The sequence below is a fragment of the Benincasa hispida genome, unplaced genomic scaffold (genome assembly GCF_027475165.1).
Source record: "Benincasa hispida cultivar pf3 unplaced genomic scaffold, pf3_genome.v1.1 HicScf709, whole genome shotgun sequence".
Taxonomy (NCBI): Eukaryota; Viridiplantae; Streptophyta; class Magnoliopsida; order Cucurbitales; family Cucurbitaceae; genus Benincasa; species Benincasa hispida.
This window is the reverse complement of record NW_028326832.1, coordinates 2872-25452: the sequence shown is the minus strand read 5'-3', so window position 1 is coordinate 25452 and position 22581 is coordinate 2872. Positions and strand designations below refer to the sequence as shown.

Here is a 22581-nt window from a genome sequence, read left to right as displayed (position 1 = left end):
TCCCTATACTATAGACCATTTTAAGCTATATACTCAAACTTGATCCATGTTTTATGTCATCACATAAAGTTCAAGTCTACATTAAATAGTCTCAGGACTTTACTTTATTGGATTCAAGATTACAATTTCAATAACAATTTTATCGGAAAAACAAAACAGAATATGTTTATCAATTTATAAACTACGAGTTTTAGGATATAAAATCCAACAAAAATATGTTTATCTTTTACAAATTGTGAGTTCTAGGACATAAAACCCAAACAAATTAATTTCCTCAATTAATTTGAACAATTCAAATTAATCCAAAATTTATTCTCAATAATCCCTCTTGAGCTATAGAGGGGACCTGATGAACCTGTAGATTAAAGCTTCAATGGTACTTGAATAATTAATTAAACTCCTTTAGTTAAATAATTCAACATCTATTAACTGTCGATCACTCCACTAGGGAAAGAATGAATTCTGTCTTGAGTCGACGAACTGACCACTCTCACCTATACACATCAAACAACGTCCTTCATAGGCAAGAGTTCACAACTCACTCAGGATTCAGGTTATGTCACCTATGGTGACCTTGGTGAAATGTAAATCTCTATTATTAATGGTGTTATATAATGACACTAATCATTGTGTGGTCCGGTCTTATACAAACTCCTTTGTATAGAATATTCCCGCTCACATGTCTCCACATGAATGATTAGGATTAGATCATTTGTAGCACTTTACTACAATTGTAACATCTACAAAGCAGGTCGTATTCGTAGTGTCACCAGGATAAGGTATCTAGCCTTATCCATCTACTACAGACCATTTAGGTTATCACTTAAACATGATCCACCTGTATGCCTTTACATACATGTTTAAGCTACGGAAGATAACCTTAGATGTTAGTTTATGGGTTAATGTTACTAAATGTCGAATAAAACATCTCATATTTTATTAAATAAATAAATTATTTGTACATTATAATTACAAACTACAAGGCCCATGATATTTAGGATATCAACCCCAACAACGAGTGCATGCGAATAGGGGATCTCATAGTAATCAAACTCGCCACACATGCAAGTCTTCTCATTGAAGTTAACATGAGGGTTTAGATGACCGTCGACAATCTCAAACTTTTGGTGATCGATTGGTCGCACGGTAAATGTTCTAGAAATAATATCTGCAAGTTTCAAAAGTTTTCCCCATAGACTGACAGATCTGATTCTCGCATTGAAGCTAATGTCCTACGCTCGGAAAACCATTCCTGGTGAAACTTCTATATGGTCCAATAGTGCAGTCGCCTGAAGGAATCAAGCATTCTTCAATACAACATTGATACACTTTGCAATATTTGTGGTCATTTAATTGTTGGATCACAAAAACATGTAGCGGAAAAAAACGAGATAAGCATGTTCATAGGATATTAAGAGGGTTTCAATGTTGACTGAAGATCCTCTTCAAACACGAATTTGAGTTGCTATCTTCTCCAATTGAAGTCGTGGACCACCAAGAGATCTTCTCTACTATTCTTAGCCTTGAATTTGAGTTGTGGAACTCATAATTGGGCTAAATTTGTGAAGATTTTGGTGTGGGTTTGAAGAGAGCGAAAAACAATTTTTGTAGAAACTAGTTTTCAGCAGCCGTCTCTGTCTTTCAATCTCAAAATTGAAGAGTTTTATCATGCCCTTTCATGCAGCCACTCAAAAGACTAGCCGATGCCACTTTAAATGCATGGAAATAATGGGCAATGTGTGTGAATTAGAAGAATCCACCTCCAACTAAGAGAAGTTTGGATGTTTCCACTAACAACTTAATTTCCAATTTTAATTTCTAATTTTAATTAGTTCCAAAATTAACTAAAATTTAATTTAATTAATTCTAAATTAATTAAATTCAAAATTTCAAAATCCAATTTCTTAAATTGAATCAAATTGAAAATTAATTTGATTTTATTTAATTAAATAATAATTTAATATCAAATATTAAATTAATCACACACCTAATTTTAAGCATGAATTCTATTTATGTAGTTAATATTTAAATCAACATTTAAACATTATAAACTCTCCAATTTTGTCTTATTTCGATAAATTAAACGTTAATTAATTATATCGAATATAATTATACAAACCTTAATTTGAATTTGAACTATTCAAATTCAAACCCTAAATTCAGTTTGAATATTTCAAATTGAAATTCAATTTGAATACTTCAAATTGATATCATTCTAAATAATTCAAGTTGTTCCTGTTTTACGAGCTAGTAGAGGGTTCTTATGAACCTACAAATCTTGAACTCTAAGGATTTGAGATTAATTAGCTAAAACTCTTTGACCATTAATCAATATTCGTTAACTATTGAGTCACACCATTATAACTTGATAGTTGCACTCTCCTCACTCTGGATATATTTGTGTCCACTTGATTTAATCATAATCAGTAAGTCAACCTTTCACAAGTTGTTCGTAATAACGGCTGGGTCAAATGCTGTTTTACCCCCGAAATTATGTCTTACTCCTTAAGTTTCATTGATTCTTTAATGAACAATTGGTTTGTGATCTAATCACTAAACTGGATCCCTCTAAGGCCAATGAGAGGGTGGGGCTATCATACCCCGTCCTAGATTACCCTCTGAGCCTGAGAAAGGGCATGACTGCAGCAGTTATCAACCCCTTTGTTAACACTTACTGTCTAATAACTCTTGCAGAAATAACTCTGATACCAATGAACAAATTCAACAACCAACTGATTAAGTCAAGGAGATAACGACAACTGATTAAGTAGGCCCATTTTATTACAACAATGTAACGTCTATACAACTCCAAGACTTCACTACAAAGTTTACAACAACAACAACTGTAAAACCCTTCAGAAGTGTAACTGTGGCATGTGGCAGACCTTGACCTTAGCAGCACCTTCCGCTACCTGGGAAGAAAACATGAAATAACAGAATGAGCTTCACAAAGCTCAGTGAGTGGTAAACAACTTCTAGAGTCTATTTCAACTAAAAAACACAAACATATCATAGATACGAGGTTACGTTCAAACCTCTGCCTCGAATGAGTCTGGTCTCAACTCTATCTACGCGCACGGTAGATAGCTAAACTAATAACTACTTAGAATGAGTATGTTGTCTATCTACACACATGGTAGATAGATAATTGTTACTAAATACAACGCTTACTCTTTACGTTTCCTTTGTCTCCTACATGCACATAGCTCCCCGCGCATGAGCTCAGAAACTAGGCCCTTCGACCCTCTTACCATCCCATACAAGGATCCTCCCATAGGCTCAAGAAATAGACCTCTCGGTCCCTTGACCATCCCGTGAGGTTTTACTTACGGGCTCAGGAACTAGGTCTATTGACCCCCTGACCATCCTGATCACATAATATCATTCTCATACTAGATATTCATTCATAACCTAAGCATATACAAATTACTCTAAAATGTATGCGTAATACTTCAAGAAATTACCACTCACCTTGGTCGTTTAGGAACCTTTCTCTCTAGAAATTCCTTGATCTCCCTAGGCTTCTCTTTTGAATCCTAAATTCCAGATTCAAGTTAAAGCTCAGACCACTCATAGTTCTAGGTTTTATCTCGAGCTACTTCCTTCTAAAAATATGCTCTAAAATGTTATCTCAAAATATTAGCTCATAACTCCTTGTGGTTTGGCCAGAAACATAAAAAAATAAAGACTGGCCCAGCTTACCTGACAGCTTGCCCCTCGGTCTTGTCCTTCTTCTCCAGTCAGATTCCTTGGAGCTTTTTCTTCGGCAGCCCCACCATGAAAACTAGACTCTTTTAGCTTTCAGATGGCTTTAGAATCACATCAAACGCACGAGTACTCTGGGAGAACTCCTCGTCCCAATTTGAGGTTGTTTCTAGACTTCACTGTCTACTGCGTCTCTCCTTGAAGCTTTATGATCAACGCATAGATTTTGCTATCAACGTAATGTTTACTCAACTTTCCCACTCCTCTTAATGTCTTTTGAATTATGGTCTGCAAAGAAGTTCTTGGCCCTATTTATAGGCATCCAAAAACTCTCCAAGGTCGATACCTCCTACTTGGCCGCATGTCCAAGTGTTTCTTCCTTACACTATCAATGCAATGTTCAATCAACACAATCTAAGGTGTCTTCTTCATCCTTAGCCAGCACAAAATGCTTAATTTTGCATGTCCTCTTGTGCAAACACCTCATTTGCTTAAGGCTTAAGGTTTCTTCCCAAAAAGTTACATGTTAGGATGACGACCTTGCATGCGTCTATCAACTCTCATATGCGTTAACCACAAATGCACTCATCCATTGCCGCAACCTACCTATATCTAGACACCATCAATCGGTGCAGGCGTCCACAAACCCTTGGATGACCAACGTATAGCACATCACCAACACATAACACATCATCAACGCATAGTGTAGCACTGTCACATCCATTGCGTCCATCGCATCCATCGTGCAGCATCACTGCATGCCACTGTCGCATCCATCGTGTCCATCGCATCCAACGTCGTATGCCATCGCATCCATCGTGCCTGCCTCCATCACTACATGCCTCTATCCAATGCATCCATTGCATGCCTTCCAACGCATCCAACGCATCCAACACATCCAACACATCCAACGCATAGTTACTCTTGGCAATGCCTTTTGCCAAAACTTCGGCCAATCATGTGTCCAACCTTACAAATGCATGGTTGCCTTTTCAACTTATGGGTTAATGTCTCCTAACTCTTAACGCATGGTCCTTTTGACCTTACACTTAGTCAAATTCCCTCAATTAAAGATTAACTCAAAACTACTCAAGGAAAATCTATTCAACACTTAGAAATTTCCTTCACTTCAATATAGAATTTAACTTTCACCTAGTTAATCCCTTAATCACCTTCTTAAGTAGGGAAAATGGAAATCTAGGTTTCATAGGGACACCTTGTTCAAGACTTGGATTCAGCACTTAAGAGAATAACATTTCTCCTATCCCTAAATCGGGTAGGCGTGAATTCCATCTTGCACCTTATGTCCTCAGCTATCTACCAGATATTACCCCTGAAATGGGAGACTTATTAAGTCAACGCTGTTGAGCCAACCCTCACCTATGCAAATTTAAGGATAATCCCGCATAAACAGGAGTTCATAGTTAACACAGGATTAAGATCGAGTTACCTAGGTCATCTAAACGAAATAGTCAGCGTTAAACAATAAACAACGTTATAAAGTAAGAGTGACTTATTTCATGGTCCGATTACGCAAATTCATTGAGTAGGATGCCCGGACTCATGTCAATACATGAATGAATCAAGCTCACTTCATTTGTAACACTTTACAACAAATTGTAACAACTCCAGAGTGAGCTGCATCCGATAGTGTTACAAGAATAAGACAGCCAACCTTATTCGTATACTATATATCATTTTGACTATTAACTCGAACCTGATCCACTTTTATGTATCCACATAAAATTCAAGTATTCATATAATAGCCATAAATCTTAGTTTATTAGATTTAGTCTTTACAAGTGCAATTTACAAATTCAATAATAACTTTATTGAAGAAATGTTGAATAACATCTTTATTGAAAATAGAAAATGTTTAACTCTACAAACTGTGAGTTTTAAAACATACAACTCAACAAACTCCTACTTGGACTAAAAGTCCAGTGGTTAAATATATACAATGTTGAGTTCAATGAGAGAAAACAAAAAGAATAAATACAATAAACTGGAGCATTAAATACCCATTATTTCTCCCACTTTCCCTAATTCTACCTATTTCGTAGTCCTAGCCCACTAGGTGGCCTTCAAACACTTTAGCTGAGAGAGCTTTTGTAAATGGATCAGCCAAGTTGTCTTCAGAGGCAATTTGCGTGACAATCACGTCTCCTCTATATACAATCTCCCTAATGAGATGGTACTTTCGTTTGATGTACTTTCCACGTTTATGGCTTCTAGGTTCCTTTGAGTTTGGAATCGCTCTACTGTTATCACAATATAGGGTAACCGACAAGTGCATATTTGGAACCACTTCCAAATCGGTCAGGAACTTTTTGAGCCATACTACTTCTTTTGTTGCTTCACTTGTAGTTACATACTCAGCTTCTATTGTTGAGTCAGCAATACAACTTTGCTTGATACTTCTCCACACTACTGCTCTTCCATTTAGAGTGAATACTGACCCCGAAGTTGATTTCCTTGAATCAATATCGGTTTGGAAGTTAGAATTAATGTAACCAGAAAAAATCAGATCCTTAGCACCATACAAGAGCATATAATTCCTCGTTCTTCAAAGATACTTGAGGATGTTCTTAATGTGAGTCCAATGATTATATCCTAGATTAGACTGAAATCTGCTGACTATTTGTCTGCATAACATATGTGGGGACGAGTACACAACATGACATACATTAAGCTTCCTATTGCTGAAGCATATGGAATTCGTTTCATAATCTCAACTTCTTGAAGTGTCTTAGGACTTTGTTCCTTAGACAGATGAATTCTATGTCTGAAAAGTAACATTCGTTTCTTGGAATTTTGCATTTTATATCTAGATAACATCTTGTCTATATAAGATGTCTGAGATAATACTAAAGTTATGTTCTTTCAGTTCCGAACTATTTGGATCCCAAAAACATACTGTGTTTCACCCAAATCTTTCATTTGGAATTGCGTAGCAAGCCATCTCTTGACGTTAGCCAGAAATTCTACTTCATTTCCTATGCGTAGAATATCATCAACATACAGAACCAGAAAAACGACAGTTTTGTTAATGATTTTCTTGTAAACAAAAGGTTCATCAACATTTTGTTCAAAGCCATAAGATTTAATCGTAGTGTCAAATCTTATATTCCAGGATCGAGTCGCTTGTTTCAATCCATAAACAGATCGATTAAGTTTGCGAACTTTTTGCTCTTGATGTTGGGGTTGATGCCCTAAATCTCATTTGGTTCTGTAGTTTGTAAACATCTGTATGAACAAACATATTGTGATGTAATAATATAAGATATTTTATTTACTACTGTCTTTGAAATATGAGATTTTTTAGTTTTATTAATCACAAACCAATAAATTAAGTGTTGGATTTTATGTCCTAAAACTCGTAGTTTGTAAATTAATAAACATATTCTGTTTTGTTTTTCAATGAAATTGTTATTGAAATTGTAATCTTGAATCCAATAAACTAAGGTCCTGAGGCTATTTAATGTAGTTTAAACTTTATATAATGACATAAATGTGGATCAAGTTCAAATATATAGCCAAAATGGTCTATAGTATATGAATAAGGTTGGAGGCCTAATTCTAGGGACACCATAGATGCGGCCCATTTTGTAGTTAGTACAAACGATGTGATCCTAAATCGTTCATCTGGAGACATGAAAGTGGGGGCATCTTATGTAAAGAGTTTATATAAGACTGAACCATGAAATAGTCACTTTTTACATTCTAAACGTCGTTTTATGTATAAGACTGACTATTTCGTTAATTAATGACCTAGGTAGCTTAATCTTAATCTTGAGCTAACTATGAATTCCTGTTCACTCGGAATTATCCTTAGATCTGCATAGGTGAGGGCAACTCGTTATCGCTGGCTCAATAAGCCTCCCATAACGGTAAGATCAGGTGGATAACTGAGAACATAGGGTGCAAGATGGAATTCATTCCTACCCGTTATAGGGATAGTAGATAGGTTGTTCCCTTTAGTACTGAATCTAGGTCTTGAATAAGGGGCTCCACCCTCTCCTTGGCCCGAGAGGGGTTCGGTTTATAGGTTGGACCTTAAACCAATTGTTCATTAGAGGATCAGTGGAACTTAAGGAACAAGATGTAGTCTTGGGGGTAAAACGGTTTTTATGACCCAGCCGAGATTACAAACAACCTGTGAAGGATTAGCTTACTAATCATGGTTATATCAAATGGACACAAATATATCTATAGTAAGGGGAGTGCAACTACGACACTATAGTGGAATGACCCGCTAGTTAACGAATGTTGATTAGCTTCGTCTAAAGAGTTTAGCTAGCTAATCTCGGATCGTTGAAGCCCATGATCTATAGGTCCATTGGGTTCTCCTACTAGCTCATATGGAATAAACTTAGAACAGTATGATAGAATAATTCAAATTGTTCGAATTAGGTGCAGAGAGAGAAACCGACAAGTATATGTGATATAGTGGTCGGGTTTTCAGTTTAGAAATACAACTTTAATATTAAAATGTGATTTAGATATCAAGAATATGAATACGTTCATATTCAGAAGCTCGAAAATAATGGAAATGGTCAAAGATGTAAAAAGTCAAAGAATTGACTTTTGACTTTGAAAAGTCAAACTTTGACCGACCTTATATTCAAATGTGATTTGAATTTCGAAAAAATGAATGCGGATTCATGCTCGGGAGGTCAAAATTAGTCAACACAAAAAAAATAATAAAAAGTCAAAATGTTGACTTTTTGGTCAAAGTTTGATTTTGACAAAATGACTATTTTGCCCTTTTGACTAAAGTTAGTGGGAAAATCCAAACTTTTGTTGGATAATTCCACTAACAAAATAGTGGGCTAGGTGTTGGCTTATAGTGAAGACATTAAACCCACTTAGATAGTGGATTCTAGGTGTTGGGTTTTTATGAATTGATTTCATACATTTTTTGCATAGTCTTTTCCTATAAATATGGGCTTTGAATTTGAATTAAAGACTTTTCCCCATTATGCCAATTTTAGTTTTCAAATTTGGGTCAGAAAAATCACAATTTTAGAGAAAAATTTTCAACCCAAACCCAACCCAAAATTCCATTTCTTTTTCCATCTATTTTTCTCTCTCGGGTTCTTCATCCATCGGGTCCCACAACCTAATTTTGAGTCCAGAGGATAGTAGGTCAGCTCTAGTGGTGGTTCGGAAGAGTTCGGGTTGAGTTTAGCGAGGAAAAGTGGTTTTTAGGAGCTTCAAAGGTAATTTTTAATTTACTGTTTTTTCCTTCAATTGCATGTTTTTTTCCTTTAAATTAAAAGTAGAGTGTAATTAGATCCTTATTCCGCTGCGTATGTCTCGTGTTCCATCACTAAGATCCTTGGTTATCATTGTAACTTAAGCATGTGTGTGATTGTTGGGGATGATTCCTTAAACTCTCGTGTTCTGTAGTTTGTAAACATAATTTTGAACAAACGCTTGTGATGTATAATATATGATATTTTCTTCACTTTTGTCTATGAACATTGGATGTTTTATTTTCTTTACCGCAAATTAATAAACTAAGATCCCTGGTTGTAACTTAAGCATGTATGTGGAGACATACAGGTGGATCATGTCTTAAGTGATAACCAAAATGGTCTGTAGTATATGGATATAGAAGGGAAATCTTATCCTGGTATGCTACAGATACGACCCACTTTGTAGAATAGTTACAAGTATTGTGACTTGCTACAGATGATCTGATCCTGATCATTCATGTGGAGACATGCGAGCGGGGGCGTCCTATACAAAGGAGTTTGTATAAGGCCGGACCACGAAGTGTTATAGTCTCGTTATGTAACGTCGTTCATGACAGAGACTTCACTTCACTAGGATGACCATAGGTAACATGACCTCAATCCTGAGTGAGTTGGGAACTCTTGTCTTTGAGGGTGGTCCTTTGATTTGCATGGGTGTGAGTGGCCAGATTGCCGACTCAAACCTATCACTTTGGGGATTCGTCTGATTGGGAAGCTGGAAACTCAGCTACACAAAATGAAATTCATTTCTTTCCCGAAGCAGGGGTAAGTAGATACTGATGGACAAAGAAATAGGATTGAGAAGTTGGTGAAAAGTGGACTTCAAAAGAGTTTAAAAGAAAACTCCTTGCCGGTGTGTGAATCATGCCTCGAAGGCAAGATGACCAAATGACCTTTTACTGGGAAAGGTTACGAAGCCAAAGAAGCCTTGGAGCTTGTACATTCAGACCTCTGTGGTCCGATGAATGTTAGAGCTCGAGGTGGATATGAATACTTCATCTCTTTCATAGATGATTATTCAAGGTTTGGGTATCTCTTCCTAATGCAACGTAAGTCTGAAGCCCTTGACAAGTTCAAGGAGTATAAGGCTGAAGTTGAAAACTTGTTAGGTAAGAAGATAAAAACACTACGATCTGATCGTGGTGGAGAGTATATGGACCTCCAATTTCAAAACTATATGATAGAACATGGGATTGCGTCCCAACTCTCGGCCTTGGGTACACTTCAGCAAAATGGTGTATTTAAAAGGAGAAACAAGACCTTGCTGCATATGGTTCGATCTATGATGAGTTATGCTCATCTTCTAGACTCATTTTAGGGTTATGCAGTGCAGACTGCATGTTATATCCTGAACAACGTTCCCTTGAAAAGTGTTTCTGAAACACCTTTTGAGTTATGGAGAGGATGTAAAGGTAGTTTACGCCACTACAGGATTTAGGGCTATCTGACATATGTGCTAGTGAGTAACCCAAAGTAGTTAGAACTGCGTTCGAAGGTTTGCCTTTTTGTAGGCTACCCCAAGGAAACGAGAGAAGGATACTTCTATGATCTGAGTGAGAATAAAGTGTTTGTTTCCACTAATGCTATCTTCTTGAAAAAAGATCACATGAGGGATCATAAGTTACGAAGTAAGTTCATTTTACGTGAGATCTCTAGTGAGACTGCTGAGGGTTCAACAAGAGTTGTTGAACAGACCGACAGATCAACAAGTGTTGTTGAGGTCGGGATGTCTAGTTAACCAGCTCAAGAGTTGAGACTGCCTTGACGTAGTGGGAGGGTTATGAACCCACCGGATCTCTACATGGGTTTTACTGAAGTCCAAAACGTCATTACGAATGATAGGATCGAGGATCTATTATCTTTTAAGAAAGCAATGGAGGATGTTGACAAAGGTGAATCGGTCAAGATGTTCCTCAAGTATCTTCGGAGAATGAGGGATTACATGTTTGTGTTTAAAGCTAAGGATCTGATTCTTACGGGATACAACGTTGCTGATCCTTTTACACAGGCCCTCATGGCTAAAGTGTTTGAGGGTCACCTGGATAGTCTGGGTGTGGGACATGCGGCATCTTATCTAGGGCAAGTGGGAGATGATACATGGGTATGACCTAATTTATTGTATATTGTACATTTTTATATTATATTGTACATTAGTCTCCCGAGTCATTAGGACAAGTGGGAGATTGTTAGGATTGGTGTCCTAATTCTCCCAGAGTCTCGTTGTTTTGTCAAGATACACATTGTTCAATGAATAAAATAAGTGTTATTTAATTCTGGAATTTACTCATATCCAATAAACAAAGCTCCTTGGTTATCTTATGTAAACTTAAGCATGTATATGTGATATACAAGTGGATCATACCTTAAGTGATAACTTAAATTGGTTTGTAGTATAAAGATTAAGGTGGAATACCTGATCCTGGTGACACTATGGATACAACCCACTTTGTAAAGGTTTGCAAGTGTTGTAAACTACTACAGATGGTAGATCCTGACCATTCGTGTGGAGATGTGGAGTGGAAGTGTCCTATACAAAGAGTTTGCATCTCACGTAAATGACCATAGGTGACACGACCTTAATCCTGAGTGTTTTGGAAACTCTTGCCTTTGAGGGCGGTCCTTTGATTAGTATGGGTGACCAGATTGCCAACTCAACATGCCTACCTTTTTGGGGACTTGTCTGATTTGGGAGTTGGGAACTGAATCCACAAGATGGAATTCACTTCTTTCTCGAAGCAGGGATAAGTAAAGAGATTGCTCCCTTAAGGGCTGATTTCGGGTCTTGAACATAGTGGCCGCAGCTTCTCTTTGGAAGAGAAGACTCAGTTATAGTAGGACTCTGACTTATGTTCATTAAAGGGATTAGTGGTACTTAAGGAGATAGATGTAACTATAGAGGCATAAAGGTTATTGGCCCAGTTATACTTACGAGCGATCTGTGAAGAGTTGTCGCACTGCTGATTGGTTAAGATGGACACATAATATATTTGTAGTAAGGAGAGTTCAATTGTCGATATTTAGTGGAGTATTTGGCAGTTAACGGATGGTGGATCTCGTGACTAAAGAGTTTAGTTAGTTATTCACGTACTATTGGAGCTTCGGAGCTACAGGTTCATAAGGTCCTCTTGATAGCTTGGATTCTGTTGAGGATCAGTTTTTAGTGTTGATTTGAAATGTTCAAATTGAAAAGAGGTATTTTGATTATATATGATATAATCAGTATGATGTATAAGATACATCTAGTGGAGGATTGATGTAAATGAGATTTACATTAAGTACCATGGTAGAAAAAGAACCATGGTTTATATGTTTCATGAGATGAAATATTAAAACTATAGGTTATAAATATAGTATGATAAGTTGGTTATCATTAATATTTATAATAATATTAATTATTAGATAATTAATACTTTTTCTTTTAAATAACCAAAGTAGTGGGTGGTTATTGGATCATGGTAACCGTGAGTTTAAAAGGAAAGTGGTTTCCTATTTTGAAATGAAGTTTTACAAAAGTTTGAAAATGTTTTTGAGTTTTCTCTCCGCATAAAGAAACTCACGGTGGTCGTCAAGTAAATACAGATTTACTAAACGATGATTGGGCTAGCTAAACGATCTTGCAGGTGCGAGCTAAACGATCATATAGCTTTGCTAGACGATTGCTAACCCAAGGTAAACGATCGTGTAATGTCTATATGCGACAGACCGAGCTAAACGATAGACTAAACGATCGCATAGCTTTATCTAAACGATTGGGCATCGACCTATGCGATAGGTCTCCGCCATCTCCCACTTGCCCAGTCGTGTACGCGATCGTTGTTTCCTCCGTTCGTCTGCCTCATACCAAGTCTGAACAGAGCTCACCCTCTAGATTCTCACACCAAGAATACCAAGGTAGTCGAGGTTTTCTGGAGTGCGTTCGTGGTGCTGTGGAGGCTGTTCGTGTTGCGGAGGAGTTCGTGACCAAGGAGATCGTTGAGGACGAGTGCAAAGTATTCGTGCCGTGTTCGTGCGGTGTTGCGATCGTGCAGATCGAGTGTTCGTGGTTGCTAATTATTCGAGCGGTCGCGCAACGGAGTGTGGAGATGAATTCTTATATGTGCGTAGAGTTTGATCTCTATTCATTTGAGTGTATTCATGCTGTAATTTCTCTGTATGTTTTGCATAACCGTTTGTATTGAAGTCGACTGTAAATATATGTTCATTCATGATTGTAATTTAGAATAGTCTTGTTTCGCTACTCATGAAAATCTCGGTTTCAATTTCCTTCAAGTAGGACTATGATGTATTGTTCATTAGAAGAATTAGTGGTACTTAAGGAGTTAGATGTAATTATAGGGGCAAAATGTAAATTGGTTCGACTGTATTTACGAGCGATTTTTGAAGGGTCATCGTACTATTGATTAGTTATATCCAATGGACACAGAAATATATCTATAGCGCGGAGAGTATAGTTGTCAGTCTTTAGTGGAGTGTCCGGCAGTTAACAGATGGTGGATATCATGATTAAAGAGTTTAGTAAGTTATTCACGTACCTTTGGAGCTTCAAGCTATAGGTCCATAAGGTCCCCTTGGTGGCTCAATAGATTCATGTTGAGAATTAGTTTTTGGGTTAGTTTGAAGTGTTCAAATTAACAAGAGAAAATTTGATTATATATGATATAATTAAATTGCATCAATTATATGAGATATTATTGACTTAATATATTAGATACATGAATTTGAGAAATTATTATTAAACGCTATAAAAGAGAAAAAGAACTATGGTTTATATATTGCATGAGATGTGATATTAAAACTATAGGTTATGAATATATTATTTATTTGTAATTAAATCAATTGTGGGATAATTGGTTTCGATTTTTTCTCCCAATAACCAACTTAGTGGGAAGTTGTGATAAGTTATGATAAGTGATGGATAAAATGAAAATCGTTTTCATTTTTCCACTAAGCGATCATTAAGCGATTGATAATCGGACGCACAAAAGAAATAGCTATACGATAGCTTGAGAGCATAAACGATCGTGCAATGAGTTTGTTATACAGTAGAGACTTGTTTTCTAAACGATCGAGTACTCAGTCTATACGATAGACTTTAGTCATTTCCCACTTACTCGATCGTCTATATACAATCTGCCAGTTCCTTCTACCCTCTACCAAATCCATACAGAGCCCACAACTTCTGGATTCTCACACCGAGAATACTAAGGTAGTCTTCTGGTGGTGTCTGCTTACTATTCGAGGGTCAAGTGTTATTTATTCTTGTTCGAGGAGATTGCTGAGGCGTGACGTTAATGCTAGTGAACGATTGTGCTGTTAGATCGAGGGAACGAAAAGAAAAGTTCTTCAAGGGTAAGTTCTCTTGATCCGTAGTATTTTCCTTTTGAAGCATGCTGTAATTTAGAGTTTATACATAACTATTATTGTTTGATTGTAAGCGTGTATATTCTGTCACAATAGGGTTTGGAACAATCTTGCTTCCACTCACTGGTCTCTTTGATAAGAGTTTTTTCACTTGACCCTGTTCAATAAATCCTTCTGGTTGAGAGATATAGATACTCTCCTTAAGATAGCCATTTAGGAAGGCTGTCTTGACATCCATTTGCCAGATTTCATAATCATAAAATGTAGCTATGGACAAGAGTATTCTAATAGATATTATCATGGCAACCTGAGAGAAGGTTTCTTCATAGTCCAGCCCCTCTCTTTGGGTAAACCTATTTACCACAAGTCTAGCTTTGTACGTTTATACCTTTCTAGTTTGGTTTCGTTTTCTTTTGTAGATCCACTTACAACCGATGGGTTTTACCTTTTCTGGTTTTACCCACTGTTCTTTATCCACATCTTCCATTGCTTGTTTGAAAGTTAATGGATCCTCTAAGCCATCATCTGGTATGATGACGAGTTTTAATTAAACCCATGTACCAGTCAGGCTATTGCACAACCCTCCCACTACGTTGAGGCACTTTCAACTCTTGAGAAGGATGTAGAGTACCAGTTTCATCAACAACTCTTGTTGATGGACTTACTTGATCAACAACTCTTGTCGATGCATCTATGGTTTCTTTGGTCATTTAATCTATTACTAGTCTATTGCGAGGTTGGTGATTCTTGATGTGATTTTCCTCTAGGAAAGTTGCATTTGTTGATACAAATACCTTATCTTCCTGAGGATCATAAAAGAAACCACTTTTTGTCTCTTTAGGGTAACCTATAAATAGGTATACCTTTGAACGACGTTCCAACTTCTTAGGATTTTGCACTGACACATGTGTTGGACATCTCCAGATTCTGAAGTGACAGAAACTACCTTTACGTCCTCTTCATAGCTCGTAAGGTGTTTCAGAAACACTTTTTGAGGGAACCATGTTCAATATATATGTCGTAGTCTCAACTGCGTGTCCCCAAAAAGAATTTGGCAACTGAGCATAACTCATCATAGAACGAACCATGTCTAACAAGGTTCTATTTCTCCTTTCTGCCACACCATTTTGTTGAGGTGTGCCGGATGCTGTGAGTTGTGACTGGATTCCGTGTTCTATTGAATAGTCCAGGAATTTCAAGTCCATATACTCACCACCTTGATCTGATTGAAGTGTTTTAAGCTTTTTACTTAATTGGTTCTCAATCTTAGCTTACATTCCTTGAACTTTTCAATTGTTTCAGACTTATGATGCATTAGGTAAATATGCCCATATCTTGAACAGTCATCGACGAAGTTGATGAAATATTCATACCCTCCTCTAGCTTTAACATTCATCAGACCACAAAAGTCTGAATGTACCAGCACCAAAGGTTCTTTGGCTCTAAGACCTTTTCTAGAAAAAGATCTTTTAGTCATTTTACCCTCAAGACAAGATTCTCACGACGGTAATGAACTGTCTTCTAACTGATTTAGATGACCGTTCTTCACCAATCTCTCAATCCTGTTGAGATTTATGTGACCAAGTCTCAAGTGCCAAAGATAGGCATTTGGAGAAACTTTCCTTTTCTAATTTTGAGTCTCAGCTGTTTTAAACATCTCTATGTTCAAAACGGGTTTTACCTCAGCCGACTTTAACATGTACAAGTTATTATTTTCTAATTTTGCCAAACAAATATTACTATATTTCGAAGTAACGAACACTTCATTATTTTCAAAAGAAACTTTGTAATTTCGTTTCAACAAACATGAGACGGATTTTAAATTCCTTTCCATAGAAGAAATGTAATAAATATTTTCAAGTAAAGTGTACCTATCTCCCATAAATAACTTCATATCTCCCACTGTTTTAGCTGAAACAACCTCCTCGATCCCTACATTAAAGGTCGCTTTACCTTCTGTAAGTTGTCTCCAGGAACTTGTTTCCTGAGAGAAAATACAGATATGATTAACGGCACCTGAATCTATTATCCAAGTCTTTTTATCGCTTTCTACTAAGCCTATTTCAATGACTAGTAAATCGCATTTACTCTGTCGTTCGAATTTTGCATTCTCATTTATATTGTTCAAAACTTTAGATGAGTTGAGAGATGGAGAACAATCCTCTGTTAAAACTTGTTTTGAATCATTATTTGCTAGTAATTTGCATGTTGAATTATTATTACCGTTAACTAAAGCAAAAGCGAGTATTTTAGAAGAATTCGACATGCTGAAATTTTAAACATATTCTTATTAGTAAAGTGTAATTAAATCCAAATCAAGTTTTAGCAAAAAGTAATAATGTACCCATAATCATTATTTATTTGCAATGATACTATAGTGAGTCAGAATAAGTGCTACTGAAGGGCAGTCAAATACTCCTTCACTAAAGCAAGACATTTTTGACTAAATACTATCTCCAGAATAACTCTTATTCCTATAGTCATTTAGTTACCCTTTTTGTCAAAAATTACTAACACTTAGTAACTCTGTAAGTGTAACACTCCATTTTCAGATTTCAGAGGTCGGCCCTAATGATGCTATCGAATTGGAGAGTCAAGGTTGGAAATCCTATCCATTTCTAGAGTTTGAGTTGTTCCGAATCCTATATTACAACTCTTCGAGGGGATAGTCGTCGTTAAACGACTAGCAAGGGTCGCCTAAAGCTAACCAGCAGGTGTAACATATGAATCTCACGGTCCAAACCAACAAAAGAGACCACAGGACACGTTGACACATATCCTTCACCCACTTACTATGAAATACTTCCCTATTCATCTTGATCTTGACCCATACAAACACTTTCCGAATGGAGGTCACTCCAGGGTGACATGAAGCGTCATATGAATACCATGCTATGAACTTTCTAAGGAAGTGAGAGCTAAAATAAATACATCATATATTTGATTTTACATTGAACGACTTCCCCTTATTTACGATATTGACTCATGCAAACACTTTCCGAATGGAGGTCACTCCCAAGGTGACACGAAGTGTTGCATGAATCTCATGGTGTGAGCCTCTTAGGACATGAGAATCGAAATCAAAATCACTTTTGATTTTAATGTGAACAACTTCCCTTATTCACCATAATCTTGATTTATATAAACAATTTCGAATGGAGATCATTCCCAAGGTGACATGAAGTGAAAAATGAATCTCGATTGTGAACTCTTAGAGACGCAAAAGCTAAAAACAACATATCGTATATGTTATTAATCTCTCACTGAAGAATTCTAATAGCATATCATATATTTATTAAATTCCCACTAAAGTATTCTAATAACTTATCATATATGCTATTATACTCCCATTGAAGTGTTCTAACATTTGTTTGAGTATATTTTTATTCAAGTTTGTTTCAGCTAATTAAACAACCTAAGTCTAGGTGTTTATCCAAGTATAACGTTTATATTTGGATTTAACCTACGATGTCTAGGTGATAAACCAGTTTTAAAACCTCACATCGCTCACGTATTGTTCATAAAACTAGTTAACAACGCTCAATTACTTGGCCATAATCCCCAGGTAAGAGGTGTTCTGTAGACCGTCAACTTAAATACCCCCAGCCTTATACAGGATTATAATACCGGTTAAGTTTGTTACCCAAGTTTTATAAGAAAATGACCTATTTTAACTATTAAAACAAGTGGTTAACCTATGTGAGCATGCAACTTATCTTTGTTATGAATTTTAATGTCTAACCTAATTTTATAACAACTTATAAAACTTTAGACATGCTTTTGCATCCATAACATACAACAAATATCTCATGATTTAATATAAAACTTATATTAAAACATCTGAAACCCTAAACATGCATACTATATATTATAACACCTTATAACATACTTTCAATGTATATAACATGCTTCCTATGATGAGATTTTAAATCTACATGGTATACTATATGCACATACAAGATTTATTTAATTATAACATACATGACATGCATAAATAACTAAAACAAATTGATATGGTTTAGTTTTGGCATTCTCAAGCAAACAAAGGTCTAATTATTACAATAATAATCAAAATTGGCTCCAAAACACTTCTGGACTACTTGAACAGCCTTCAACCGAACCCGAACCTCTCGAACCAGACCTCCAATGCTCAAAATTGGGCTGAACTGGACAAAAAAAATCATCGAGTTGTTGGTTTATATAAACATGTAGCAAAAGAAAACAAGATCATTAAGCATTCTAATTCCTTAATTTTGACATCAAATTAAGCGCTCCTAGCTCTATAATCCACCCATCTTCCCTAGTCCCATCAAACCCTCCTCTTCTAGGCCTAGCCCTCTTTCTCAACTCGAGTCTGAAGTTTAGCGGCTTTCATCGTTGACGAACACCGGCGCTAATAAGACAAAGAAGTGGGGGTCTATACCTTCCTTGAATGAATCAGTAACAACTCATTAGTGGAATGAGGGATCAAGAGACGGATAGGGTGGGAATGGCCTATCAATTATTGCGATCGAGTAAATAGCTCGACGAACGAATGGATCAGATTGAATTGGAAAATGGAAAGATTTGTACAAGTTATACCTTTCGTCACCACTTTGTGGAAAATCGTTAGGTATGAATATGTTAGATACTTGTGACTCAATTGGTGAAATAGTATCTCTCTCCAAAAAAGCATGTTTTTTTTTTTACCACCGCACAAAGAAAATATTTTGTTGCGAATGAACAGAATTGTCCATACGTAAAATCATAATTATTGATATGGGCCTTTTCCACATAATCCACATAAAAAGGGAATCTTTTGTTACAATAGAAGCAAAAGTGATGTGGATTATTCAAGAATCGAAGTCGAGTTGCTTTATAAAAAGAAGATATCAATGAACTTCTATGAAATGGTTTCACGGGATTTAGCCAATTGTCTTGATTGTGGGATATCATTGAGAAATAGGAAGAAGTGTTATCAAAGGATTTCCTGTGATTATTTCTAGTATGGAATGAGTCAATCATCCACTTTGGTATCTTATTGAATTGAACAAAAATGGTGATATTGTTCCTCCATTGATCAAGAATTTCGATTTTTGGGGGTTTCCATTTTTTCAAATGAACGATTTTCAGACTGATTCTAACAACTGATTGCAGAGTTGATCATTCGGACCTTTCAATTCATAGATGTGGATCTCGGATCTATGAATGGGGATATTCCCGAAACTCACAAAGAAAAAAATCGAATTTGAACAAGGTCGGGTCAAACTACCCTTATTTTCCCTTTTTGAGAAAGACTATGATCGTAGTTCTCCAGGAAAGCATATAATAAAGAAAGCAGTAATATTCAAAAGTATCTGCCATAGAAAATCTTACCCTCAGCTATCTCGTATCTAGAACCCTCCCAGGAAGAGAATTAGCCTTAAGAGGAAGAATTCTCTATAGCCCTAAAAAAAAGGGATGACTAATGGTCTGGAAAGCATAGAAGTATAGGAGAACAAAGTGCAAGCACCTTCTTTATTTTATTGCCAGATGGATTAAGTCAGATAACCTTATTTACACTAGGGGATGAAACCCCAACTTATTTTATATATGTGGTAAACCATTCCCCTAGCTGGCCTACGGAAGACTACTAGATGGCCTACCAATACATCTTCAAAAAAAGCACTTTTTTTTTTTTTTTTTTCGGATCAAAAGGATATTATTAAAGAAAGCCTTCCCCCTTACTAAATCAAATAGGGCTAAAATAGACAACAAGACAAAGCATTTTTATTAAACTGGCTGATACAGGTTAAGAGCATAAAGATATTAACAGTGGATATGCTACTAATAAGTAAGAACCCATCTGCGACAACATAAATAATATATATGGTAAGACCTTCTCTTCTTCTTCCAATAAAAATATTTCAATATATCGAACATGGGGTATCAAGAGGGTTTCATTACATACCTTTGAAGATCCTCTTCAAACTCGAAATTCAGCTGCAATATTCTCTAATTCTTAAAGTGGACCACCACTAGAGCTTCCCTACCATTCTCTAGGAACCTTAGATTGAGTTGTGGGACAAGCTTGAACTTAGAAAAATTGGAGGAGAGATTTTCTGGTTTTTTAGCTTGTTGAAGAACAACTTCTTCAACCTTCAAAACTCAGCAATTCAGCAATTGCATGCCCTTTTCTATTCAATCAAGAGTGACTTTATTATATGACTCTCATGCAAACTGATCACTTGAAGTGATTCCAGTTACTCCTTGAATTTAGTGGTGGAATTATATGTAAGAAAGTGACTAACCTTCTTGTTTGAAAGTGGGAAAATCCCACATAGAGATTTTTCTCAATTTTCAATTTCTCTTTTGATTTTGAAATTGATTTTCAAAATAAAAACTTTTTTCAATTTTAATTATTTAATTAAAATTAAAATTTTATTAATTTTACAAAAATTAATTCAATAATTAATTAAATAATTTAATTAATTCTATTAATTTAATATCAAATATTAAATTAATTTATCTCCAATTCCATTACCGTGAATTCCTATTCATGAAATTAATATTTAAATCATATTTATATATTAATCGATTTTCTAATTATGTTTAATTCCAAAATTAAAATTTCCTTAATTTGAATTTGAACGTTTCAAATCAACTTATCACTCTATTCTAAGGCTAATTCCGTTTTGTGAGCTAGTAGGGGACCATTGGTTCAAGCAGGGCATTCTAACTCTCTTTGAACCATTGGTTCTTCTATAATTTGAAGAAGGCAGGTGAATGTTAAATGTTATTTGGTTGTAACAAACTTTTTTTTTTTTTGGGTGTATTTTTCATTTTAATTCTTGAAATTGCTGCAATGAGTATATGTGCGTCAATTTCTTCTAATAGGGATTGGAATGAAGATAAAACCTTTCATCAATTATTTTTCAACATTGATGTTTATCATTTTGTCTTTTTGCAAAAACGCAGTAAAGGGATTTATAAGTGACGTTCTTTATTTACAATTTACACTGGTAATGTGTAGGTTTCTTTATGACATATGACTATGATTTATATCAAAGGCTTTCGTTCTGTCACATTTTCAACCTTCTTGATTACGTTTTGAATAAGATCTCTATAATCTATATACTTTTCCAATTGATAGTACATTGTGCCTGAACAATTTTGTGGTTAAATGTTTCCGTTTCTGCCTGTGGATATTGTCTTACTCATAAGAATTGCTATTGTCAGATAATATGGAAAAGGCTACATACATAAGGTTTCTTGAATCGAATGCTGCGGCTGGTTCGGTAATTGGGAAAGGTGGTTCAACAATTAATGATTTCCAGTCACAGTCTGGTGCACGAATCCAATTGTCAAGGAATCATGAATTTTTTCCTGGAACCACTGATAGGACCATTATGGTATCTGGATCAATTAATGAAATATTGAAGGCCATGGAACTCGTTCTTGCTAAGTTGTTGAGTGAGGTAATCTCTATGCAGTTCAAGTTCACTCTAGAATTTAAATGTTCTATTATTTGTGATTGATTAAAATTTTGTTTACTGGTAGCTTCATGCTGAAGAAGGAGATGATGTTGAACCGAGAACAAAAGTGAGGCTAATTCTTCCCCATAGTTCATGTGGAGCTATAATTGGCAAAGGAGGATCCACTATAAAGTATGATGCCAATATTTCTTCTATTACCATTTTATTGGCTACTAATTGCTTTATAATTTGTTAGCTTAAATAGGTTCCCAAAATTTAAAAAGTATCTAAATGATCCATAAACTTTTAATTATGAGTCTAACAGGTTCATAGATTTTCAATTTTGTGTCTTTAGGTTTGTGAATTTTAAAGAATGTCGAATAGGTGCTTTGTCTTTTGGGCACAAAATGGAAGTTCAGGATTCTATTAGACACAAAATTGAAAGTTTAAGGACCAACTAAACACAAAATTGAAATTTTGGAGCTTATTAAACAAATTTTTAAATTTTAAGGACCTATTAGACATAATCTCGAAAGTTTATGGAGTAAAGTTTACCTTTTGATTTTAAGGTTTTACATGTATGTGTATATATATATGTATTATTATAAAGCAGAAAATAAATAATAGCTAAGTGAACATTTTTCTCAAAACACCTAGATTAAGGTCATGTTACCTATGATCATCCTAGTGAAATGAAAGGCTCTGTCATGAATGGACTAAACATTTCGTGATCCGGTCTTATACAAACTCCTTTGTATAGGATACCCCCGCTTACATGTCTTCACATGAATGATCAGGATCAAACCATCTGTAGCACTTTA

The 22581-nt window shown here is 35.7% G+C and overlaps 1 pseudogene across 1 annotated transcript; it reads left to right on the top strand.

Annotated features, from left to right (window-relative positions):
* Window positions 1-10767: 10767 nt before the first annotated feature.
* On the top strand, window positions 10768-22016 carry LOC120081289 (protein BTR1 pseudogene; annotated as a pseudogene). Its single transcript, XR_005482759.2, has 3 exons — window positions 10768-10858; window positions 21525-21763; window positions 21846-22016. The product of XR_005482759.2 is annotated as a protein BTR1 pseudogene (transcript).
* Window positions 22017-22581: the final 565 nt, after the last annotated feature.